The 27,850-nt window shown below is 33.0% G+C and overlaps 1 long non-coding RNA gene and 1 other non-coding gene across 2 annotated transcripts; one reads left to right on the forward strand and one right to left on the reverse strand.

The window, feature by feature from the left end:
- Nucleotides 1–8,183: 8,183 nt before the first annotated feature.
- On the reverse strand, nucleotides 8,184–8,312 carry LOC143231204 (U4atac minor spliceosomal RNA). The gene has a single exon (XR_013016832.1). It is a non-coding gene; the product is annotated as a U4atac minor spliceosomal RNA (small nuclear RNA).
- A 2,019-nt stretch (nucleotides 8,313–10,331) lies between these two features.
- LOC143230899 (uncharacterized) lies at nucleotides 10,332–16,971 on the forward strand. Its single transcript, XR_013016672.1, has 4 exons — nucleotides 10,332–10,483; nucleotides 11,158–11,348; nucleotides 13,117–13,276; nucleotides 16,784–16,971. It is a non-coding gene; the product is annotated as an uncharacterized LOC143230899 (long non-coding RNA).
- The last annotated feature ends 10,879 nt before the right edge of the window (nucleotides 16,972–27,850 follow it).

Genomic DNA, 27,850 nt, shown 5'->3' on the forward strand with positions numbered 1-27,850 from the left:
AACCTTCTTTTATAGATTTACAACAATATCTTTGAATATTCGAAAAAATACTAATATATAATAGATCAAGGGATAATACTATATTGCATAACACACTGGAGTGACTGTACGTATCAAAAACTTAAATATATATCTTTTCAACCCAATAGATAGCGCTACAAAATGTAATTATCAAAGTTTTTCACCTTCAGTAAGAGACTTTTAACACCTGCCACACGAATTAGCTACGTATCTTGATGTGGATCTAAATAAATGAACCGTTTTGTAAAGGTTTGGGTTGTTCTGATTAAGATTTGGTTTGAATTTCGCGCACAGCTACCCTAAGGCTATCTACACTAGCCGTCCCTCATTTAGCTGTGTAAGACTAGAGGGAAGGTAGCTAGTCATCACCACCCACCGCCAACTCTTTGGTTACTCTTTTACCAACGAATAGTGGGATTGACCATCACATTATAACGCTCCCACCGCTGAAAGGGCGAGCATGTTTGGTGTGACGGGGATTCGGACCCGCGACCTGAGGATTATGAGTCAAGTGCCTTAACCATCTGGCCATGCCGGGCCTGATTTGATTAAGCAAAAATAAAAGGCGTTTGTCACTATTTCCGAGGTTCGATTCGCTGGACCAGACCCGTGATTTGATCTGAGACCATGAGAGCCAACATAAAGAATTTAACTTATGAATAAAAAGTCAAATGATATAACAATGAAACATATTTGAAATTTTCTAGATAAGGTTGTGAATGTGATGGTTTAACTGAAGCAATTAAGCTGAACCGTGAGTCCAGGTCGAATGAGGAAAAACTTATTCAAAGATGTTGCAATCTCTTTGCCGTTCCAGTTGAATCGCAGATTCGTCAATTTATTACTAAATTGATAGCAAAACATGAAAACCCGTCACAATAGTATCGTTATCTTCAAAAAGATGTAGAATCATATTTTAAAATAATAATTAATTTCAGTATTTTGCGAAACTAACAATAGAGTAAAACCCACTGATGCAGTGTTGAAGTTCAAACAGATACATGATGCGTTACAAAATGATGTTCCAAGTGATTCTTAAACTAAAAGTGTCAGTTCTGCAGAGAAGAGTAAATGCAGAGATACCAGTAAATGCAAAAATGGTATAGTGATATATATTTGTTTTTGTTTATTTTCGTTTTAGATATCCTGAAGAGTTTCATGATTGAGAAGAAATAACCTCAAAAATTTCTAATTGGCTCAGTAATAAAATATGCTAGGCTGGCTCGTGCGACAGGACTTAAAACTTAAGTCAAAATTTATAAGCACTTTAATGCGAATTATACTTTCATACACTTGTTACTCACCATAAAATTCATTGTCTCTGCTATCACAGTGAACAATTCGAGGGATAACGCATTTGAATATGAAGTAATATTTCTTTGAGAACCAGTTTTATCGCATAGTTCAATTCATAAGAAGGGTAATTGTTTTGCAGTTAAGCACAAATCTACACAGTGAGCTATCTGTGCTCTGCCCACGACGGGTATCCAAACTATTCTAACGTTTAAGTCCAAAAACATACCGCTCTGTCAATAAGGATGCATCAATCAAAAAGAATATTTGAACGAAACATGAAAATACATGCCAGTCAAATCTTTAATAAAAGGTAACTTACAAGAGATTACCAAATATGTCAATTCTCCTCAGTGGACAGATTGCTGACAGCTCAATACATGGCTTTATACTAAAGCAAATAATATATTTCGCAATCTATCCGTAAGATAACGAACAACAAAATTATGAATGTTATTGAACTAAGTTGTTTTTTTTTCAAGAAACATCTATGCTAGGGTTGTATAGTTTAAAGAAAAATATTACTATGAAAAACTTCCTGTCCACAACTTGAAATTGTATTAATACTAGAACTGTAAATACCTTCTATTGACCTGTAAAAATACTAGTATTTTGTGTTATCTGAACGTGTAAATCGGCCTTTGACATCGTTTTTTTTTTCACTATACTTTTAGTTTTTTCTAGTGTATCAGTGTTGTTTGTGCTAACATATCTGCTAATGTAAGCGCTAGTAGATGACACTTGACGATTTATTTAACAGGATACCCAAGTGTTTGAAAAAGTATCTTACTAACAGAATATGCACTTGACTCGTAATTCGCGGGTTCGAATCCCCGTCACATCAAACATGCTCTCCCTTTCAGCAATGGAGACGTTATAATATGACTGTCAATCCCACTATTCGTTGGTAAAAGAGTAGCCCAAGAGTTTCGGGTGGGGGGGTGATAACGAGCTGCCTCCCCTCTAGTCTTACACTGCTAAATTAGGGACGGCTAGCGCAGATATCTCTCGTGAAGCTTTGCGCGAAATTCAAAACAAACAAACTAACTAACTATCAGAGTACAACGAGTTAACATCTATGGTTAATTTATAAGATTCTGTTTCTCCTGATTTCATTAAACAAGGTTTCAAAGCTTTCCTCTACAAAATAGTAGTATTCAAATTTATTTTATCATTAATATATTGTTTATAACGTTTTACTGGTGACACTAAACAAGTATTTTTTATGATATTATAAAAAAGGATTATAATATAATAATAATAATTTGTAAAATTTAACTAAACTTTGTGTTATCCATATGGTTTTTTTGTATTATCAACCTTAAGTCGAGTACTTCAGCTTTCAACATTTTTTATCATAGCAGAATAATGGTAGAATAATTTATTATTAGGGAAAATAAATCGTATAGACGGTTATTCTTGAAACTAGGCTAATTCACCTTTCCCTAGCTAAAAGTGACATACCTATTTATGTATGTTATGAAAATATTATGTATATCACTCTTCCACTTCCTGGCGAGTTATGATAATCACAATTATGCTACAGAAAGTCCTTTACAACTTGTATTACTGTAGTTTTTCTCTTAGTGCTGTTAACTAGATGTAAACTTTGGTTTTATGCTATTTATGTTTTTTTTAAGTTTGTTTTCTTTTACCTTAATTTCCTTTTATAATTTTACTAAATTTACTTTAATTTTAACTTTTTACCGGATGTTTGGCGCAGATAGCCTAGCTGTTTTGTGCCATATAACACTAAATCAACCAACCAACCACTCTTCCAGAGTGTATATTCTAATGCGCACAATTCACTTTTAATTTTAAAGTATTAATTAGATCATCCTAAATCCAGTGAAAGTCACATACTAAATAAAGCTCTAGTTATTACTTCATGTAGCAGGCAGCTATCTGTTATCTGACTACAGCAGATATCAAATCCTGATGTTTAGTGTTATATGACCATTGAGTCGCGTAGGGGCAACAGAGAAGGAAAAAGAGCATTATAGAACAGTGTTAATATTTTTTCTTAATCATACCATGAATGAATTTATTTTGCTTGAAAGAAATATAAAAACATTATTACTTAGTATTCTTTTTAAATTCTTTTACACGTTTATAGTGTTATGAATTGTTTACTTTTGCTGTGTCGGGTTTGCATTCCAGAGATGGTTTTGTTTGTTTGTTTAGAATGAAGCACAAAGCTACACAATGGGCTATCTGTGCTCTGCCCACCACGGGTATCTAAACCCGGTTATCTGTGTGGAAGTCCACAGACATACCACTGTGCCATTGGGGGGGCCAGAGATGGTAATACAGAGTGTTGAGCAACTAAGCTGAGTTGAAATCTGGCACTGAAATATATTATTCTAGTTATTTACCTACTGTGTTAAAATCTCGGAAATTTATGCATATATCTTGTAAACATATCTCACGTGATATTTATTTATGGTAAATATTCTACGCATAAGAGGATAAATTATGGAACTAAAATGCTATAGAAATGTAGTCATATCATTGCTTTAAGGTGTTGAGAAAATGTCGGTGATGAGGTAACTGTCTTTTGTTTTTTGTTTGTTTTTGTGTAACAATAACTCTGAGAAAAACAACTTCGATGCTCACAAAGTACAACTTAAAAAATAAAGAAAGTTGTACCGTTTGACTTCAATAAAATGTAAATATTTTCAAACAAAAACTGTTATTATTTTATACTGCTGTGTGGCAAAAAGCAAAAAATATAATTTACCCCAATCTTCGAAGCTTAGTCTTTCCCTTCTTGGCAAAGCGCATAGAATATAACTTCTTACTTCAACGTTCAGTTTTCCTTCTTCTTGTACAGCTGGCCTGGCATGGCCAGGTGGGTTAAAGCGTTCGACTCGTAATGTGAGGGTCGTGGGTTCGAATCCAGGTCGCACCAAATATGTTCGCCCTTTCAGATGTGGGGGCGTTATAATGTGACGGTTAATCCCACTATTCGTTGGTAAAAGAGTAGCCCACGAGTTGGACCGGTAGGTGGTGATGGCTAGCTGCCTACCCTTTAGTCTTACACTGCTAAATTAGGGACGGCTAGCGCAGATAGCTTTGCGCGAAATTCTAAAAACAAACAAACAACTTGTAGACCTATCGGTGCAGTAGGCTCAGTTCTAGAAGTCGCTATACGAAACAAGTTGATAGTATTTGAAGTCACTGACAGTCAGACAACATTACAAGTGATCATGTGTTCTGGATCAGGTCAATCAGAGAAAACTTCCGAGAAGTACAATCATACAGCAATAGCTCTAGAGCTGTAATTATTTCTTGTTTCAGTTATTAGTTTTCTTGTGCCAAATGTAAATGCAGTTCACACAGTTCCTGAGAATCAGGCATCTAGCCTACTGAGAAAGAAAACAACACTCAACTGCCGCCCGGTCCATGAATCCCATGTGCATGTGAGTTATTTTACTGAATTATCATGTTGTGATAATTTTCAACTTTATGAGATTTACTGGATTGCATCATAAATTTGTAAATGATGTAAAATTTGACTAGTATTTAAAATATAGAAGAAGTCAAGATATTTGCGTGTCACATATTTCAGTCTCCTGTAGTAAACCTTTCATATCTACCATATTGGGTTTTTTCAAGTTCTGATTTGGAACATCCTAAATCCCGTGTACGTTACATGAATTCATAATGTATTCTTAGAATAATTATTGATAAAAATCAGTTAGATTAAAAGCTTCTTATGTATAGAAATGTTAGTACGTTTTGTTAACACTACGTTCTAACAATATCTTTAACGTCATGTTGCTTAACAACAAAAGTATAACCTAATATTGTTGTTAGTCTGTGTACTCAAAGGGTAAAATTAAATGTGTAGACAACAAAACTGGAAAAAAATAGTCCTGATTTCTCACTCTATAGCCGCCGTTGATTAAATAAATTGTTTTTTATTTAAAACATTGGTGATAGAACATAAAATAACTTAATTTGTAAACGATCAGCTAAAAAAGCCACATTGTGGCACGATGAAATCAAAATTAAAAAAATGGAAAAACGTATGTTACGCCATGCTTGATTTCTCGAAATAAGATGAATCATGAAAGCCAAAATAATTTTAAAAATTATCCTAACAGAATATCTCGAGTACTGTTTGACCATTACCATTTTATTGACAGGGGTTTGAGGGTGTGTGTGTGTGCCATAAAATGTTATAAATGTATCGAGCATTGGATGTAGCAAGCCTAAAATAAAGATGTAGTGTGTGATCACTTATCCTAGAGCCATGTGCTGTTTCGGGCTGTGGTCCCCTTTATCTGATGATTTTGAACTATAATAGAATAAAACCTTTGATATAACAAAGATTATCAAACACAGACAGAACGTTCGAAATTAACATGATGCAAAATATACAATGTTGAATACACGTAAAACAGTGGCAAAACAATGTGTTTTTTTTCAATAATATAATATATATTAATACTAGAAATAAACGACCTTATAACTTCAAAATGTTTTTATTTAATTAAACACTCAAGGTTTCGCTTTACAACTTCTTGACGAACGATCTGTATTTTAGTGAAAAATAAAATATTAACGAATTAATTAAGGGTGAATAATAGATGAGTGAATATACAAGGAAAATATAAAAGATGAGCTCGTGCGTTAATGTCTTTATGGACTCGCATATGTTTATGCTAGCGCAGATAGCTCTCGAGTTGCTTTGTGCGAAATTCCAAAACAAACAAACAAAAAACATGAAAAGTTTAGACTTTTCTTGATGACGAGAAATCGACTTGGAATAAGAATATATCTCAGAACGGCTGATATGGGAATTAACAGTTTTATCTTGGACGAGTTTCCGAGTTTATTATGTTACGTACGCAATGTATCATGATTTCAAATAGCTGGAAATTTTAATTTAGAAGTTAATTAAAAGTCAATATGTATGAGATTTGCCAACAAGATTGATGCGTGCAGGTTTTTCTTAACATAAATATGTTTTAATGTAAAAACAAGAATACAATTTATAATATCGGTTATTACAAATAATGATTAATATAGAACAGTTTTACAAACTAGACAATAATAACACTTGTATCTCGTCTGGAACTAAATATTTTATTGACAATTCACGGAGATCAAATCAATTCTAATTTATATATATAAACGTTTTACAAACTTGTAAACAATATTAAGTCCTGTATATGGTCTGAAACTGAATACGGTTCACGCGGCGCAAATTTCTTTTATGTTAATTCAGCACACAGACTGACGTGGCTTTTGTATAATATTGGTTTGTTTGGTGTCTTTTGAATTTCGCGCAAAGCTACACGAGGGCTATCAGCGCTAGTCGTCCCTAATTTAGCAGTGCGAGACTAGAGGGAAGGCAGCTAGTCATTACAACCCACCGCCAACTCTTGGGCTACTCTTTTACCATCGAATAGTGGGATTGACCGTCACATTATAACCCCCTACCACCACAGCTGAAAGGGCGAGCATATTTGGTGTGACTTTGCTATAAGAAAAAAATACACACACAACATGTTTTTAAAAATAAATTAGTTTTAGGCAGTCACAATTAAAATTACATATTATATTGTATATTTCCACAGCAAACAGATAGAGAGAATAGTTGGGCCTGGCATGGCCTAGCGCGTTAAGGCGTGCGCTTCGTAATCTAAGGGTCGTGGGTTCGCGCCCGAGTCGCGCCAAACATGCTCGCCCTCCCAGCCGTGGGGGCGTTATAATGTTACGGTCAATCTCACTATTCGTTGGTAAAAGAGTAGCCCCAAGAGTTGGCGGTGGGTGGTAATGACTAGCTGCCTTTCCTCTAGTCTTACACTGCTAAATTAGGGACGGCTAGCACAGATAGCCCTCGAGTTGCTTTGTGCGAAATTCCAAAACAAACAAACAAATGAAAATTTTAGACTTTTCTTGATGACGAAAAGTCGACTTGGAATAAGAATATATCTCAGAACGGCTGATATGGGTATTAACAGTTTTACTGATAAGCAGATAACAAAGTTTCGACCGTCCTAGGTCATTTTCTGGTTAACCTTCTTTGTTAATACCCACACCAGCCTTTCTGAAATACAGATTAGACTTTTAACGTAGAAACTAGGAGGGGAATGTTCATATTTAGTTTAATAGAGCACTTAAGTTACTTTTAAATACATTAGCTGAATCTCATTTCAATCACGTATATTTAGGTATTAATATATGGAAGATAACGAATGGCTTAAAGGATTAAGTAAAATTAATTGAAGTATAGGGAATTTGTAGTGAGATTATATATTTAAATTAGTGTCTTCACTATGTTTTTCAGAGTCATAGATTATAAACTTGTTAGTAGTCTGTAATATTTTTAGACACTACAAGGTCATAGTTCGTGCGTATGTGTTGAAGAACGTTTTAATTGTTTCAAACATGTTTAAGCCAATGTGGAAAATGCAGAAAACGGCGTACTGTTAAGGTATTGTGTGTTTGATTTCCTATTGTTTTTATGTCGATAATTTGTGAGCAACAACACATTGCGTGTGTCTTCTATCAAACGGTAAATATATTTAATAATTTCACTGATTAAAAATGTAAATGTTGAATACAATTACAGTTTCAACATACAATAACGTATGGTTTATACCGTTATAGTCATATATAAATTGTTGTAATTAAAATAAAAGTTAATTCTTTGGTTAACCACCCGTTGTATTTGTATGAAAAGATTTATGATTCCAGAACACTTCATTAAATTCAGTTAACACTGAAAACCAAATACGTTGTTCAGTGAACCATTACTCCATAAGTCTCATCCATGACATATACAAAACCAACTTGAAATTAGTTGTATATAATTCTTATTACTATTATTAATAATATGTTTAATTTGCCCATAAGGCTTCAAAAATTGCATCCGACCTTAACTGAATGTTAAGCGATGCCTGTTTTGTGTTGTCTCATGTATCAGCAAGACTATTCTCACTAATTGATCCTTGAATAGTCACGCTCCCCATGAATAGGACGGTTAACACTAACTCTTGAAAGACCGATATTAACGTCAGTTAAGGTATTAAAAGTAGCTGGTTTATCAAAAGATTGTTTTACATATTTAGTAAATTAAAAGAAGAAACATAAAAATTTGTGAACTTTATAAGCATAATATAATATTTTGCAAAGGACTTTTTAAACACTGTAAGTGTTACTTAAAGCATAAACAGGTAAAATGCGCCTTTTATGAAAATAAAGTGATTAAAGTGTCGCACTGTGTTCGTAGCGCCATCTCTCCGAATTAGTTTATAAAGTAAAGATAATAACAATAATAAATCAAATAATCAGCTTTATACAACAAGCTTTCTCGTTTTCTGGGTGATTATTTGCAGTAGGCAAAGAGTGTTATTTAAACTGCATTTTTATAAACCTAACTTCAATCAAACTTACAATGCTTATTTTAGTTTAATAGTAATATGTAAAACACTTTAGTTTAGACGTGAGAGTGGTTTAAATGGATATGATTTTGAATGAATGCATTATATTCAGTGATGTCGAGAAAACCCACTTGTAGAGAAATATATATGTAAAAACAGCTTCACTGACGATGATCGAAGAAGGTCGAAACGTTGTTCGCTCCTCTACGTAAAATATTTTCTCAACCCAAACGTGCCGTTTTTACATATATAATGCATTATATTGCCGTATAATAAATTTGATAGTTTGATTATACCACCCTTCCAAATTACTGTCCAATCTATCTCACTTTACAATGACTAAAATGCATTATTTCAACAATTAGTTATTCAAGTTTAGTATGAGTGAGCCGGAATTAGATCCAAAGCCATATGTGCGAAAATTTATAATATATTATGGATAACACAGCGCAGTATTTCAGTAACATGTTCGTCTTTAAGATATGCGTGCTTGTCAGAAGCTTTAAGTTTGGTTTTAATTTCATCAATTTATAAACTAATGTAACTTATTTTTAAGATTATTAATTTATCTTGCCTGTACTCCAGTGTGTCAGCAGCAAATAAGTTACGAGCTTATAAATCAGAAATCCTGGGTTAGATTTACCGAGGCGCACACAGCAAATATCCAATGTGATTTTCCGCCAAAAACAAACACACCTTATATAATTGATATTTGAAACCATCGGTAGTTGATGAATCTCTGTAATTACACAATTGAGTAAAAACAATACAATTTTACGTTTCGCAAATACATCTTATATTACGACCATGGTTTCACTAATGAAGGCATTATCAGGATAAGACTGGAATCATGGTTGTAATAAATGATTTAGGTTAGTTAAAAATTAATCAAACAGCTGCACAGTAGGCTAGCGACATCACGGGTGTCGAAACCCTATTTCTAGCGTTTAAGTCTGCAGATATTCTGCTGTACCACAGGGGGCTCGTAATAAATGATGTGCTTGTGAAATGTATTGTTGTCTTGTTTATCTCAATTCTGTCAACACACATTACAGTGTAGCTAGTGCTTGTATCGCCATCTGCTCACGGCATTTGACAAATAAAAAAAAATTAAAACCTAATTTGCGAAGAAAATATACGTGCTAATTTCAATTTAATAGTGATATCGGAAGCTTTAACTCAATAATTGTGCATGTTTCACTTAGATTAGATGCTTCAGCAAACACACTAAGTAATTACATGATAGTGGCTTGATAATGTCCAAAAATACATAGTAATAACGTAACTTCAAAAAGTCGTACTACTACGTCTAACATTTATCTACGTAGACAGAATGTAACTTCAGAACATATAGGGCTATTAAGTAATAAAAACATGGGAATATTATATTGCACACGAAATGCAAAGGAATACATTACATGGAAGTGTAATTCAAAGGACGTATTCCACACGCAGTATTTTTCTTTGGTATTTAAATAAATATTAGTTGCGTATATTTAATGTCACGTTCAAAGAAAATTATAAATCGCGTAAAATATTATATTTCATTTAAAAATATCAAATGAAAAATTAATTTCAATTTATTTGCCAATATTTGATGCAAGTAACTTCAGGAATAACTTACACTAAGTTTGAATAAGAAGTTTTCAGCTATCCAGCATTTTTGAATCAGCAGCTGTAAATCAATAGTTCCATAGTTAATAAAAGTTAGTGAGGGTGTTTACTGTGAATGTTCATTATTTATGTTGATTTAGTATTATAACATTAGAAAGGTTTGTTTTTATTCGTTATTGTTTTGATGACTTCAGTGACACAACGGCAAAATAGTTTAATTCGAAAGCATTACGATATTTAAGTACACGTATAGTCAAAAACAAAATAAAATTTACGAAATAGTGCTTCAGCTAGGCCTTACATTACGTTAATGTGTTAAGTGTTATTAGGCCTAACGGTCAGACTACAAATAGACCTACTATTACTTTTTGTTATATATATTTCATAGATCTGTGATCTTGTAGCAGTACTAATGGGCGATAATGAAGGAAGAAAGCAGCTTCTCTGATGGTGAATAAAATAATAAAGCTAACATAACGAAACCTTTTAACCATATAAACCATTATTGGACAAATAAAAGAAAATTCGCAAAGCATTATAAAAAGTAAATCAGCAAACATTAATATGAAGTTATTGCATTATACTGGTGTTCTTAAAGTCTCAAAAATGATATATAGTCACCTAACATTCAGACTGATGTAATCAGTAAGATAAATTTATTTTCAATGCAATTAAAAGTTGTGATATCAAGTTGTCAGATTTAGTAGCCGAGCTAAACTTTCTATTACCTGGAATGACCAGATCATCAGTTAAAGGCTGCATTGCTTTTATCTGCAAATGGTAATATGTTAATTAGGCAACTACTGTTCCTTGTTTTGCATTCTTTCTTTAGATTACTAATGGCAAGTCTTAACAATGCTGGTTGAAATCATCACCAACCCAAAAAAAAGCATGTAGAACTATCTGGTAAAGGAAAAATGGTTTCTCGAGCCCAGGCACAAGAGGTGGAAGCAGTGGAGGAGGAACCAGTGGATACATGAGAAGACTTGAACCAAATGTATACCAATTTATCAGAAAACCCAGGTCAGAGAAATACCTAGTAAATCTTGTAATTAATAGTTATTTTTTTCATTTATACTTATTATGCATAAAAATAGTTTAGACATATCAATGTATTCCAGTTTGTGGACGTAATCAAGCATCCATCTGATCAGATAGTGTAACATAAAAATAGTTTAGACATATCAATGTATTCCAGTTTGTGGGCGTAATCAAGCATCCATCTGATCAGATAGTGTAACATAAAAATAGTTTAGACATATCAATGTATTCCAGTTTGTGGACGTAATCAAGCATCCATCTGATCAGATAGTGTAACATAAAAATAGTTTAGACATATCAATGTATTCCAGTTTGTGGACGTAATCAAGCATCCATCTGATCAGATAGTGTAACATAAAAATAGTTTAGACATATCAATGTATTACAGTTTGTGGACGTAATCAAGCATCCATCTGATCAGATAGTGTAACATAAAAATAGTTTAGACATATCAATGTATTCCAGTTTGTGGACGTAATCAAGCATCCATCTGATCAGATAGTGTAACATAAAAATAGTTTAGACATATCAATGTATTCCAGTTTGTGGACGTAATCAAGCATCCATCTGATCAGATAGTGTAACATAAAAATAGTTTAGACATATCAATGTATTCCAGTTTGTGGACGTAATCAAGCATCCATCTGATCAGATAGTGTAACATAAAAATAGTTTAGACATATCAATGTATTCCAGTTTGTGGACGTAATCAAGCATCCATCTGATCAGATAGTGTAACATAAAAATAATTTAGACATATCAATGTATTCCAGTTTGTGGACGTAATCAAGCATCCATCTGATCAGATAGTGTAACATAAAAATAATTTAGACATATCAATGTATTCCAGTTTGTGGACGTAATCAAGCATCCATCTGATCAGATAGTGTAACATAAAAATAGTTTAGACATATCAATGTATTCCAGTTTGTGGACGTAATCAAGCATCCATCTGATCAGATAGTGTAACATAAAAATAGTTTAGACATATCAATGTATTCCAGTTTGTGGACGTAATCAAGCATCCATCTGATCAGATAGTGTAACATAAAATAGTTTAGACATATCAATGTATTCCAGTTTGTGGGCGAAATCAAGCATCCATCTGATCAGATAGTGTAACATAAAAATAGTTTAGACATATCAATGTATTCCAGTTTGTGGGCGTAATCAAGCATCCATCTGATCAGATAGTGTAACATAAAAATAGTTTAGACATATCAATGTATTCCAGTTTGTGGGCGTAATCAAGCATCCATCTGATCAGATAGTGTAACATAAAAATAATTTAGACATATCAATGTATTCCAGTTTGTGGACGTAATCAAGCATCCATCTGATCAGATAGTGTAACATAAAAATAGTTTAGACATATCAATGTATTCCAGTTTGTGGACGAAATCAAGCATCCATCTGATCAGATAGTGTAACATAAAAATAGTTTAGACATATCAATGTATTCCAGTTTGTGGACGTAATCAAGCATCCATCTGATCAGATAGTGTAACATAAAAATAGTTTAGACATATCAATGTATTCCAGTTTGTGGACGTAATCAAGCATCCATCTGATCAGATAGTGTAACATAAAAATAATTTAGACATATCAATGTATTCCAGTTTGTGGACGTAATCAAGCATCCATCTGATCAGATAGTGTAACATAAAAATAGTTTAGACATATCAATGTATTCCAGTTTGTGGACTAATCAAGCATCCATCTGATCAGATAGTGTAACATAATTTTTCAGGTTGCTGTCTTGTTTGCCTTGGGTGGGGATGATGTTGGGAATTCTCTATGAAGAATGCTTAAGAAGTTGGGGACTATCTTCCTGTGGTCTAGCTTCAATATGGAGGGCAGTAAGGACAACCAAACATTCCATGACCTGTTGCAGTACAGAATAATTATCAGTATGTATATCTGGATATTTTAATTTATTTATTATTATTTTGGTTCAGTAAATAAGTTAAACAACAGTTGTGTGATTGTTTAAAAAATTATACATTTCATGTAGTTTTGTAAAAATAAGCCCAGTCACTAAACTGGCTGTGCAATGAAAACAACAGTGTTAAGAAAGCATCAGTTAAGTAACAATGAACAAGATTATTAAAAAGATGTCAATGACATACAAAGTTTGTATTTGGTGAAGTACTGTAATATCTTATACTTTATCTAATCACCACATTTATAAGTCCTATTATTTTATTAAATTTATGAATTTACCAGTGTTAAAGAGATGCAGTCCTGGCTTTAACATGACAGTGTTATTGTAAATTGCAATAATGAACTTTGTAATGAGTTAACAGAAGTGTGAAGACAAATTTGCCCCAGATGCCAGAATGCTGAGATTAAGTTGCAGATGGCAAAATCTCGAAAGCATGCACAGAGAAAGTGTGATTGATAACTGTTCCTGGTATATACAGAAACATAGAGACAGTTATACTGGTCAAAACTGTTAATTAATGTACACAATTAAATATGAAATTAAAATATTCAGAATATAATATAGCTCAATTTGAAATGCATTCAAGACAAAAGTAAGATAGAGAATACTGTGTCATCGCTGCTAAGTCATGTACCAACTTTGTTTGAGATTCATGTTTCACTAATAAAATATTCATTTTTGGCATAAACTTAGGTGTAACTTTATTTATATAGGAGGTGTTTATAATTATTGACCCTTTCACATTGGGTCAGGGTTCAGAGGCCATTTCATTGCATTTGCTGACTTGGACTCAAATGTTTATTGAACTAATATTTATAAATTTATGTCAGTAAGTTTGGAATCAAATTGCAAATTATAATTCAAGCTTTAATATTATATAGGAATTAATTTCTTAATTTAAAAGTAAACTTTAAAAGAACACATTTAAATATAGATTTTAGTGAGTCATATGACATGTGGAATGTAGTATTGTTTAAAATTAGATGTATGTGATGTCAAAATACTGAGCCTATAATTTCATACAAACTAGTAACTGAAATTACTAATATTGACAAGCTAGAATATAAAATAAGAACCTCTTTTTTTTTTATGTTGCTGAGACATGGCTTATGTACTGAATCAAACATGGTGGCCCTGTTCAACTCTTTCCATTTTTTGAAACAGCCCCTTATAGACCTTTACTACAATATATGATGTGAGTAACCAATCAACAGTTTAGAATTTCCCCAGAATGGTTTTCCCCACTATTTTAATCTTTGAAAAAGCTTCCACATTTTTCGATCCAAATTCTCAAGAAGATAGGTTTTCTAAATTTTATAAAATATGTAACTTCAAACAGATTAAAGACACAACCTTAGTTGTCAAGGTTACTAAATTATGGTAGAATTTATGATATCAGTGTAGTTATTTATGATTTTATTTTGTGGTTATCCAAACAGCAACAACTGAGTAAGATTATAGTGAGAAGAGGTAATTGTTTGCTTTACTTCTTGATTTATTATTGTATATTGTAAGAAAAATAAGTTTAATAATTCATTTCTAAATAGTAATAATTTGTATACATAAATATATATAATGTACAATAATTGAATTGTGACTGTACATTACAAAATACTAGTGCACTAAAACACGGCCAAAACAGGGAGACAAGAGGTCAAAGATTTTCAATAGGATTTAAGTCTGGAGAGTTTCCAGGCCAGTCCAGCACTTTTATTTGCATTGTAGTCATAAAATTCTTCACAAGTTTCGATGTGTGGCACAGAGCCAGATCTTGTTGAAAAATGCCAGATCCATCTGGAAATCTCTTTTTCAATTCTGGAACGACTCTACTCTGTAAAACTTCGATGCACTGTGGTCCTCGCATCATACCTTCTACGACATGTAAGTCTCCAACGCCATAGTAGCGAACATGCAGACTTCTTTGACCCTGTATGAAGAAATGAGTCTCGGCACTGAATGACACCTTCCTCCATTGTTCTTGCGTCCAGTTCTTGTATTTCAGACCCCATTGATACCATTTTTTCTTCATTGAGTTGGTAAGAAGTTGTTTTTAGACTGGTCTTCTTGCCCTTCTAACTCAGTTTCGAATGACGTAATATTCCTCAAAATTTTGTCATGTATCCCAAAAATAGATTGACCATACTGCAAAGCACAGCTAATGATGCCGTCTGTGTGAAAAAATGACTATTAAAGGAAATCAGCGGGTCCAGCGAGCCTACACCAGTCACCATGCTGAAAATATTATAAAATGACCATTTGTTTCAATTAATTTGCACAAGGGTGTAAGTGTTATGACAAGTTTTACAAAACTGAGGAACCTCTTGCTTAATTATTGGCCGAAAGAAATGTCTGATAGTTTTATAACTTGTCTTATTGGCACCTAAGTGACCTCTAATTGGGAGCTCATAACAACTTTCAATAGTTCAGAACGATATGTTTTGGAAACAACGATTTAATAAACTATTGCCCAGTCGTTTGAAGGTAACACCTCTGGTGGCCTCTTATTTTCTCATAAGAACACCATTTTTGAAAAAAATAACCATTTGGAACTTTCTGGTCATGAGCTTGAGTCACACCACACAAAGGAAACACACTGGGATTCTCCTCAACAACAATATTATACTTAGATAAATCAGTGACTGGCTCATTAACCATTTTGGGTTCAGCAACAACTTTTCCCCCAGCCGTATCGTATCCCAGTAATAATGACACACCCTTATTTGGCATAATAGTACCGTATGTTCTTCATTGAGTTGATAAAAAATTGTTTTTTGACTGTTCTACTTGCCCTTCTAACGCAATTTTGAATGACTTAATATTCCTCAAAATTTCGTCATATATCCCAAAAATAGATCAACCATACTGCAAAACACAGCTTATGATGCTGTCTGTGTGAAAAAATGACTATGTAAGGAAATCAGCGAGCCTGCACTGGCCGCCATACTGAAAATATTGTAAAATGACCATTTGTTTCAATTAATTTGCACAAGGATGTATATAGTGTTGAGACTTATGCCACTTAAACTAAACATTTGTACTTGTGTTATATGTAGTCACTCTTAAACAAAAAAGCTTAACTTTGATGTTGGTTAAGTGATAGATACCACATTATTAGAAAATAACAAAATCACTTTGCACTCAGACTAGTAATGAAACAAACAAATCATTAGTAAAAATATGTCATTAAAAATTTGATTTTTTGTACACAAAAATACTTGTAATCTTTACTAACTGTCAACTTTTGATCCTGCATTTGTATTTTCACAAAATTCAGTAAAGTATTTGCACAATAACGTGCAAAAATGTAGACAAACTTGTGTATATTATACTGAGCCTGTTGCAAAAGGGCTAATCAACATTGTTTGAACATAAAATAATAATATAATTCATGGCAGAAAGATTAAAAGATCTAAGATTTGTATTTTTATTTGTGATTGTTATTGATAGATGTATTGGTCTTTTATATTTACAGGCACAAACTGGTTTAAAATCAACCAGGGCACCCACACCAACTCCCAGAGCAATACAGTCTGATACAGATGAATAGAGACAATATTAGAATCATAGAAATGGAAATCGTGTAAATTGTTTTTGTGATTTATAATGTTATTAATTATATTGAATAAATGACACTGATTCTTACTAATTTTTGCAAATGAATATATTGAATGTTTACTGGGTAGAGCTATTAAGAAGAGATAGAAAGGAATGGAAGGTAGTATCAGTTATTACTGATAGCATTATTTTAAGTGATTACAGGGTTGTCAGTTTGGTTTATTGTGAATTTCGTGCAAAGCTACACGAGGGCTATCTGTCCCTAACTTAGCAGCGTAAGGCAAGATGGATGGCAGCTAGTCAACTCTTGGGCAACTTTTTTACCAATGAATAGTGGGATTGACCATTACATTATAATGCCCCCACGGCTGATATGACACATTTGCACCTGCGACCCTCAGATTACAAGTTGAATGTCTTAACCACCTGGCCATGCCAAGCCTATTTCAGACCAAGAAGAAAAAATTTTTATCAAGAAAATGTTAAATAGTCCATTTTCTGTAATGCTTTTCTTTTTAAATCAGCATTATATAAATTGTTTAAATGACAAATAAGTTTGTGATTAATAATTCTATCCCTAACATTTGTTAATAACATATTTTGGGACCTGTTGCTGCATTTATGCTCTCCCCTTCTCTAAACTAAGTCAAAACTGTTAAATTTTTTTTTAATAAATAAAAATCTTAAAACCAGCACTTATCATTCATGTACTTATTATGCTTTCTCCTAAACTTACTTAAAAGTATTGTTTCCACAGCATCTGAAGGCAAACTATTCCAAAGGCCAATCACCCTATTAGAAAAATAAAACTTTTAGCTGAAGATAACTCCTACTTTGCCAAAATGTATCTTCCTGTCTGCCAGTCCTACTTTTTTCTATTAAGCATAAAAAAAGATGATGCATTAACACTACCAATTACCTTGATAATCTTTAATACCTCAATCATATCTCCTCTAACCCTTCTTTTATCAAGAGAAAAGAATTTCAGATATCTTAATTTCTTCACATATAACAACCTCTCCGCCCCCCACTAGTACAGCAGTATGTCTCCGAATTGACAATGCTAAAATCAGGGGTTCGATTCCCCTCGGTGTGCTCATCAGATAGCCCAATGTGGCTTTGCTATAAACAAACAAACAATAACAATCCTAGGCACCATTCTAGTAACCCTTTCCAACAATTCAATGTCCTACCTAAAGTGAGGAATCCAAAACTGAACAAAATTCATCAACCATGGCCTAACCAGTGACCTGTGTGATGAAATTAGACTTGTATTTAAAATTTCTGTAGCTACAACCTAAAATTTCATTTGCCTTACCACTAGCAACATCACACTGCTTGGATGGCTTAGGAGATTGATTAAATATTACACCAATATTCCTTTTTTCATGACACTGTTAGTTATTTTCATCCAGAATTATAATTCAAATTATTATAACCCACATGCATTACCTTGCATTTGTTATAATTAAAACCCATCTGCCATTTATTTGCCAAATTCACTAAATGGTCTAAATGATTTTGTAAATCAACATTATCCTTTTCACAGCTAGTAACACCCAAAACCTTTAAACTTAAGCAATTTATTGACTATTCCTTTATCTATGTCATTGATGTAAGTCTAAAAGAGCAAAAGCCCTGAAGTACTCCATTGGTAATAACCCCCTGCTTTGTTCCATCCAGCCATTCTTCTATCCAATTTGTTAACTTTATCCCCCACACTTAACAAGATTTTTTTTTTCTACAAGCCTTTTATGTGGCATTTTGTCAAATGCTTATTAAAAATCTGATACCCCAAATCTGCAACCTTACCCTCATCTACATATGAAGTAATGTTTTCAAAGAAATATCAAAAGATTTGTAAGGCAAGATTTTCTCTTAGTGGAACCATGTTGACTATGCAATAAAAAAATCTGTACTTTGTTAAATGAATTTCCAAAGCATTTTTTTAACAGACTCCCCAAACCCAGTGTAAGACTAATACACCTATAATTACTGGAACAACTTTTATAACTTCCCTTGATAGGAAAAATGCATTAGCAAACTTCCAATCCTCTGGTACGTGACCATTATGCAAGGACTTGCAAAAAATAGTAGCAAGTGGCTTCCATGCCCAATTCCTATCTTCTTAACTGTTGGGTAAATATTATCTGATTTAGGAACCTTATCATATTTTAAACTTTTAAGCAAAGTTAATGCAATTCTAAACTTCCCATCATTCAAGTCAATTTAAATTTCTCAGATTTATGGTGCTTTTATTTAAATTTATATCTTGTACTCTTTGTGAGTCAATCAATTTTTATTCATTGTAGCCACCTTTTTCTTTCTTATGTTTATATTTAATATTTAGATATTTTCCTTATTTGAACAGCATCTCCAAATAGCTGAAATACTCAGTTCACACAAAATAATTCTTATTTCATCCTTTCAAAATTTGCTTTTTTATGACATTTGTAACCAAAATATCATTATTCCTTGGTCTCCTGCTGGTACAGCAATAAGTCTATGCAGAGGTTCGATTCACCTTGGTTGACTCAGCAAATCGCCTGATGTGGCTTTGCTATACTAAAACACTTACACTAATTCTTATCTCCACATGCAGAAAAATATTAAACCTAATAAAATAAAAATTATTTACACCTAAATGTTTTCTTTAAATTCTACCTTTTGAACTTACCTGTTAGTCTTCCTGGCAAGTTATGATAATTACAATTATGCTACAGAAAGTCCTATACAACTTGTATTATTTTAGTTTTTCTATTACTGCTGTTGAGTAGATGTAAAAATTGGATTTAATGCTATTTATGTTTGAAATTCAAAAATTACACTTTGCTTTGTTTTACTTTAATTTCCTTTTATTAATTTTAATAATTTTACTTTAATTTTAACTTTTTACCAAATGTTTAGCACAGATAGCCTAGTTGCTTTGCACCATAAAACACCAAACCAACCAACCAATTTCTGCCATCTTGATCTTTTCTGTAATTGAAATTAACAATAAGTCTAAAATAGCACTGTTTCTAGTAGATTTCTTTACAATTTGCTGAAGAAAACCATGTTGAACGGTTTCCAGAAACCTTTCTACCTTATGGTTTAATTCCAGCATTTCACAGTCTCTATGTATGAAGTGAAAAATCATTCATAATTACTACCTCATTGAAAGCTAAAATCTTAATCTCACTGTAAAGTTTCTCACGACTTTCACCACTATCATCTGGTCATCTGCTACAAATTCCCACTAAAAGTCTTTTTATCTATAAATAGAAACCCAAATGGATTCAATCCCTTGCTGTTATCCTTGATATTCTCAATTTCAACAAAATGTAACATTTTACATATAAAGCCACTCTTTCCCCTCTCTTCATAATTCTATTGTTATTAAATACCTATAACCCTGTATTCCAAAGAACTTTTTGCTATCAAAATCATCTACCTTTTTACCACTTCCCTAAAGTCCACAATTTTATTTGTTCTTCTTCTAGCATTAGAATAGTAACAATTAAGTCTATTCTTAAGACTACTTCTATATTCATTTCATATGCTAAACTTTTCTCTACATTTTTTTTTCCATTTACTTTATTCTGACCCTCACCACTGTCTTGTTGTAGTTTATAACTTCCCTTATAGCTGAGTTAATAGCCTTTGCCAACAAACCACTTAAATCTACTTAAATCTAACCATCCGTTCAAAAAACTCCCTACTCTCATTAAATTGGTCCCACAAGTCCAACTAGGCAATCTGTTCATTGTTATACATTAACCTAAACCTAGCATATAGACCTAGTGACCTACTCATAATTTCATACCCACAATTAATTCTAGGCAGTTCCCTGACACAAATCATGCTCTTTTTTGTAAATGTCTTTAGTAATTAGGTTTGTTTACCTTCCTTCCACTACATCATAGGGCCCTATGTGCACAATAAAAACTGCATCATTGCTATCCCACATGATTATATCTTTCACTGTGACAGTTATATCCTCAATCCATACCCCTGGGTAGCATAATCTAATTCTTTTCTTCCTATTTACCTCACAGTCTATCTTGACCACATGCTTGTAAAGGAATCACTTATAACCGTAAATTTATCATTTACATCAATTTCTTATCCTTTTGCTTTCCTTCCTTTCAGAGTTCTTCATGTATGCAAGTCAATGGTTGAAATTTGTTGTTCAGTGGAATGGGCTCATTACAATTGCATCCACAACTTTCAGCCCTAATTATATTCTTTCTAAAAGTCATTGTTATCAGATGTATTCCTTGCATGTAACAATTTAAGTTCCTCTTGAAATCGTGCTGCCATTTCTCGCAGTTTACACTTCTCTTTATCTCTCACCTCTATTTTACTCATAAATTCATAGCATTTTAAAATGGACAAAAAGGAGCTTGTTAGCTTATCAAGATTTTCCCTTAAAGCACCCAACTATAATCACCCTCTATTACTCAGGTATTCATCTAATCTTTTCTTGAATTCATTTAAATTTTCTACCTCCACCACATTTGATGGCTGTTCAATCCAAAAACCAATCACTCTGTTTGAGAGTAATACTGTCTAAACTGCAGATTACTCCTACACTACCAAAATATTAATTTATGTCTCCTCGTCCTATTGTTTTCATTTCTAAACATGAAAATGTTTGATGGATTTATATTATCAATACTCTTAATAATCTTAAACACCTCAATCAAAACCCCTCTGACTCTTTTCCTCCCCAGAAAAAAGTTTAGAGATAATAGTCTCTCCTCATAGGACAATCCTACTATCTCAGATATCATCTTAGTAGCTCTTTTCTGAACCTTCTCCAACAATGCCTTCTTTGAGGAAGAGAGTCCATAACTGTATACAGTACTCTAAATGAGGCCTTACAAGTGACCTATATACTAAAACAGTAACATCACTTCTATTGTATTCGTTATTTCTTCAGATGCTACCTAAAATCCTATTAGTCCTCTTGCAAACTATAATACATTCATTAGATAACGTAATTTTTTTCAATAACAACAACAAAATCATTTTATTCAACCATAGTATTTAATTTATTCCCATTTAAATTGTAATAATAATATGAACTGTGAAAATGTACATGCATCACTTTACATTTTGGATAGTTAAACATCATTTACTACGTATGTGCTAATGCATTGAATTATCTTAGTCTCCCTGTATGTCTGCAGCATCTTTGATACAGTTAGCCACCTCAAAAACCTATACATCATCTGCAAAACTCAAAATTTTTTAGTCATTCCAGAGTCAATATCGTTAATTTAAATCATAACCAGCAATAGGGCTCAACACAAAGCCCTCAGGCACATCATGTGTAATTGTGATGTAGTCAGGTATTACTACTCTCCAGCCAATTTAATAAGATTTCCCCCACATTCACAGATTTAATTTTTGTAACAAGTATTTTTGTGAGGCATCTTATTAAATGCTTTCTGAAAATCAAGCTGAACTAAACCCACAGTATTTCTTTCATTTACTCTTGCAGTAATATCCTCAAAGACTGTCAGATAATTTGTTTAACAAGACGTACCTTTAGTAGAACTTTGACACGATATCATGCTGCTTTAAGTGACTGTAATTCATCTTTGATTATACTATAGAAAGATTAGACAAACATTAGCCAAATTTCATCCTTTTAACACTCTTCCACTACTTAATGACATAGTGCTACAAAAATTATTTAAAACAAGGATAGAAGTTGTCTGGTCTAAGGGACTTATTATTTTAAACTTACCAATCTTTTCTCTAACAATTTCTAAATTTAAATGATATCTTTTATAACAGTTTTTTTCCCAAACATTAAGTGCTCTTGTTGAAGCAAATTACTTGTACTTCCATGCATAAAAAGTGAAGAGAACATATAATTTAATCAGTTTACAATCTTGTAATCATCCAAGATCAGCTCCCTGCTATTATTTTTAAAAGGCCCAATCACCATCCTGACATTTTGCTCACCAATTACACATCTATTGTTATTCTTATTGTTTAACTCTCTTTCTTATAGAGTTTTTACCCAACTTTCTCCAGCTCTCTTGATTTCCAATAGTGCACTGAGTCCTACTTAGTTCCAGGAAGTTTAAATTGATTGAATTTAATATGTTTATCCCTAATATGATTTCTTAAACCTTTACTAAACCATACTGGGTTATTCTGTTTCATTGCCCTCGTGTTTCTGCAGAGAATATGTACATTCTGTATGCTTATCAATCTTTTCCTAAATGCTTCTCACATCTGTTCAAGATACCCTCCCAATTCTTTAGTCCAATATACCGAAACCAGATCATGTTTGATTCCATATTCCAGGAAAGCCTATTCTTCTTTAGTTCTGCATGTAGTAAAATCTCAAACCTAATAGTGCAACAGTCACTTTTACATAAATGCTCCCCAACCATAACTCTATCATATTCACATCAAATGCTAATATCAAATCTAATAGTTTTCTCTCTTGCACGTTCCATCAGCAGTTCATGTATAAAAGTATTCTAAACCATTTCCAAAAACTTGCACTGTCAGGCTCAACATTTTCCCAATCAATACCCCTAAAATTAAAATCTCCCATAATAAAAACCTCTTTTCATCTATCATTCTCATCTCATATACAATTTCTAATTAACTTCAACATTCTGACTTGGTGGTCTATAACACATCCCAATTGTATGATTCCTATGTAACACCAACCCAAGCTGACTCGACCTCAGTGGTATTTTCTTTAATATCCCCTAACTCAACAGGATTCTCTCTTACATATAAGGCTATTTCTCCACCTTTTTTCCAGTATTCTATCTCTAGTAAATGAACTGTTGTTTGGTATATTTCACAACATTTCTCATCAAAATTGTTAAAAGTCCAACCTGGTCTCAGTGATACCTTAGTTTCCACAACAGCACCTAACTCATAAATTTTATATATAATATTCCTAGCAATACGGTAGTAGCAATTAATAATATACTTTAAAATACGTTCATGTTTTATGCCTGTTGTACATGTTTTCCTATGAATCATATTTTCCTATTTTACTAATATCATAGCCCTCACATTTCTGTAACCCTAGTTTAAATTTACCACTCCAGCTGAGATAAAGCCCTTGCTATCCCCTAGCTTTGCACGAAATTTAAACAAACCCTGTCTTATTTACGCGTAGGCCATTCATTAAAAAATAATAACTTTCTATTAAAATTATCCCAAAAATTCAACTATCCTATATGCTGATCTCTACATATTGATTTAATAAGGATAGTTTTCAACTTCTCCAAAGTAGAAGCTTTACATACAAGTTGCATATCTCCACTACTACTACGGTTACATTCCTTAAAAGTACATAACTGTCCTCAGTTCCCAAATAAAACACACTCACTTCATCAATCACACTTTACAAACTGAGAATGTTTATCTCCTACGCTATTCTTAATCACTGTATTTATAGTCTGAAAATAAGTACTCAATATTAAATACCAGTGGCCTGTTGTCAAAACTGTTAAGCCTAGCGTTTCATAATAAATCAGTTTTATCATCACTTTATGTTCACAGTAATGTAATTAAGTTGATTTTAATGTTATAAAAGTGACAAATAACTACTAACCAGTCTTTACTTTATTTGTCGTTTATGTAATACTAATAATACAGTGTATTACACTTTAGATCACTGGTAATGTAATACTAATAATACAGTGTATTACACTTTAGAGCACTGGTAATGTAATACTAATAATACAGTGTATTACACTTTAGAGCACTGGTAATGTAATACTAATAATACAGTGTATTACACTTTAGATCACTGGTAATGTAATACTAATAATACAGTGTATTACACTTTAGAGCACTGGTAATGTAATACTAATAATACAGTGTATTACACTTTAGAGCACTGGTAATGTAATACTAATAATACAGTGTATTACACTTTAGAGCACTGGTAATGTAATACTAATAATACAGTGTATTACACTTTAGATCACTGGTAATGTAATACTAATAATACAGTGTATTACACTTTAGAGCACTGGTAATGTAATACTAATAATACAGTGTATTACACTTTAGAGCACTGGTAATGTAATACTAATAATACAGTGTATTACACTTTAGATCACTGGTAATGTAATACTAATAATACAGTGTATTACACTTTAGATCACTGGTAATGTAATACTAATAATACAGTGTATTACACTTTAGAGCACTGGTAATGTAATACTAATAATACAGTGTATTACACTTTAGAGCACTGGTAATGTAATACTAATAATACAGTGTATTACACTTTAGATCACTGGTAATGGAAAGAATGAAAGATTTTGATGTAATGAGAAGAATCGACACATGGTAAACTATGGCTGATTATGATGACAGAAAGTTCTTTGAAATATAGGTTATTAATAGTGGTAGAGTTTCGACGAGAGTAAAATGTAGTTACATCCTGTGGAAGTTGAGGATATCAAGGATAATAGCAAAGAAACTGAATCCATTTGAATTTTTATTTACAGATATAAATGGAAAAGGCTTTTAGTAGGAATTTGCTACAGATCAACAGGTGATACTAATAAAATGAAATTAAGGTTTCAGTTGTTAATAACGTTATAATCATGTGTGATTTTATTTTCAGGAATATAGATTGGTAAATGCTAAAGTTAAACCATAAGGAGAAATGTTTTTGGAAACTGTTTAAGATGGTTTTCTTTACCAAACTGTCAAGTAACCTATTAGAAACAGTGCTATATTAGATTCATTGTTAACTTCTAATAAAGAAATTTTTGAGAGGGAGGTAATTGGAGAGCACCTGGGTGTAAGTGATCATTGTTCTCTTAGGTTTTCTTTTCCATATGGAGATGAGGAATAGTGATATTTTGGGTTTAATTTTTTTTTTAATGCAAATTTTGAAGGTATGTGACAAGCAAGAATTATCTGTTGTGAAATGGGCCACTGAATTATTTGGAAACACTGATTATGCCCGGCATGGCCAAGCGTGTTAAGGCGTTTGACTCGTATTCCGAGAGTCGTGGGTTCGAATCCCAGTTGCACCAAACATGCCCTTTCAGCCGTGGGGGCGTTATAATATGAAGGTCAGTCCCACTTTTCGTTGGTAAAAGAGTAGCCCAAGAGTTGGCGGTGGATGGAGATGACTAGCTGCCTTCCCTCTAGTTTTACACTGCTAAATTAGGGACGGCTAGCCCAGATAGCCCTTGAGTAACTTTGTGCGAAATTCAAAAAACAAACAAACAGAGACACTGATAAGGTGTGGAATTTTTTAAATATTCGAGGTAAACATGTTCCTTGGAGAAGGAAATGAGTAGCTGCAAGTTAAACCCCAGGCTGGCTCACAGGTAGTATAAGAGACAAATTAAAGAAAGGTATAAACATTTTAAGAATCTTAAATTGACTGGTATAACAGGAGAATAAGAAGGTTATTTAAGACCAAGAAAGTGGAGGAAAAGACAAATTAGGACACCAAAAAGAATGTATAAAAAGTTGGATGAAAATGTAAAAATTATCTGTAAGAATTTGTTTAAGTACATTAAAAGCAAACAAAATATTAGAATAAGTGTAGGACCCTTGAAGAATGATAAACGAAGTCTTGTATCTGATGATTATTAGATGGCTGAGTTATTAAATTTTGCCTTTTTGTCGGTTTTTACTAATGAAAGTTTAAGCAGTATTCCACATCGTGAGCAGTTGATAGATGAAAACGGGATCGAACCAGACGACTGCTTTAATTCCTAGCTGGTTAAGTAAAAAGTGGGAAGTTTGAAAAACTCGAGAGCTCCTGGGCCAGGTAATATTTCTCAATATTTACTCAACAGTTTTGAAAGAGGTTGAAAAATGGATATGTGCGACCCTTGCTAGTGTTTCTTGTTAGTCCTTGAATAGTGAACAAATATCAGAGGAATGAAAGTTGGCTAATGCCACTCCTATTTTCAAGCGAGGTGTAAAAATTGTTCCAGTAATTATAGATCCATAAGTATTACTTTAATTGTCAGAAAAGTCATTTTACAAATTTGATTAACATCACAAGGATCATATATACAAAAACGGCTCGTTTGGGTTGAGAAAATATTTTACGTAAAAGTTTGTTTGTTTGTTTTTGAATTTCGCACAAAGCTACTCGAGGTCTATCTGTGCTAGCCGTCCCTAATTTTGCAGTGTAAGACTAGAGGGAAGGCAGCTAGTCATCACCACCCACCGCCAACTCTTGGGCTACTCTTTTACCAACGAATAGTGGGATTGACCGTAACATTATACGCCCCCACGGCTGGGAGGGCGAGCATGTTTAGCGCGACGCGGGCGCGAACCTGCGACCCTCGGACTACGAGTCGCACGCCTTACGCGCTTGGCCATGCCAGGCCCTTACGTAAAAGAGCGAACAACGTTTCGACCTTCTTCTGACGATGACCGAAGGTCGAAACGTTGTTCGCTCTTCTACATAAAATATTTTCTCAACCCAAACGAGCCGTTTTTGCATATATATTTCTCTACAAGTGGGTTTTCTCGACATCACTGTTTATCACAAGGATCAGTCTTGGGGCCTTTGCCATTCTTCATTTACATCAGTGTCATAGATGAATGAAAGTTAAAAAAGAAACTTAAATTTTAAGGTCTTGGTTGTTTATAGCTGTGAAGAAGATGTTGTTGATTTAGATCATGTAGTCAACTGAGCATAGTTGGTAACAACACTAAACCCATTTCATCAGGCCAGAACGTACGTTTTTCAGCTTTGCAGTCACAAACATTTTTCATTTTAGCTTGGGATGACTTCAAATTTTCCCAAGCCAAATCACAAGCACTTAAGAGTAGACTGAAACATGGAAACATAAGCCAGGAAATACATTTCTTCTGGATCATCTTCCAACCTTTTTGACAACTTCAAAAGATCATGCACTAAATGGCCATACACAAATCAAATGAGCTAAGCCCTAATGACTACTATATTTACTAACAAACAGCAAATATTAATAAATCAACTCCTTCATCCTGATTTGTTATA

Source organism: Tachypleus tridentatus, chromosome 10, assembly GCF_004210375.1.
Source record: "Tachypleus tridentatus isolate NWPU-2018 chromosome 10, ASM421037v1, whole genome shotgun sequence".
Taxonomy (NCBI): Eukaryota; Metazoa; Arthropoda; class Merostomata; order Xiphosura; family Limulidae; genus Tachypleus; species Tachypleus tridentatus.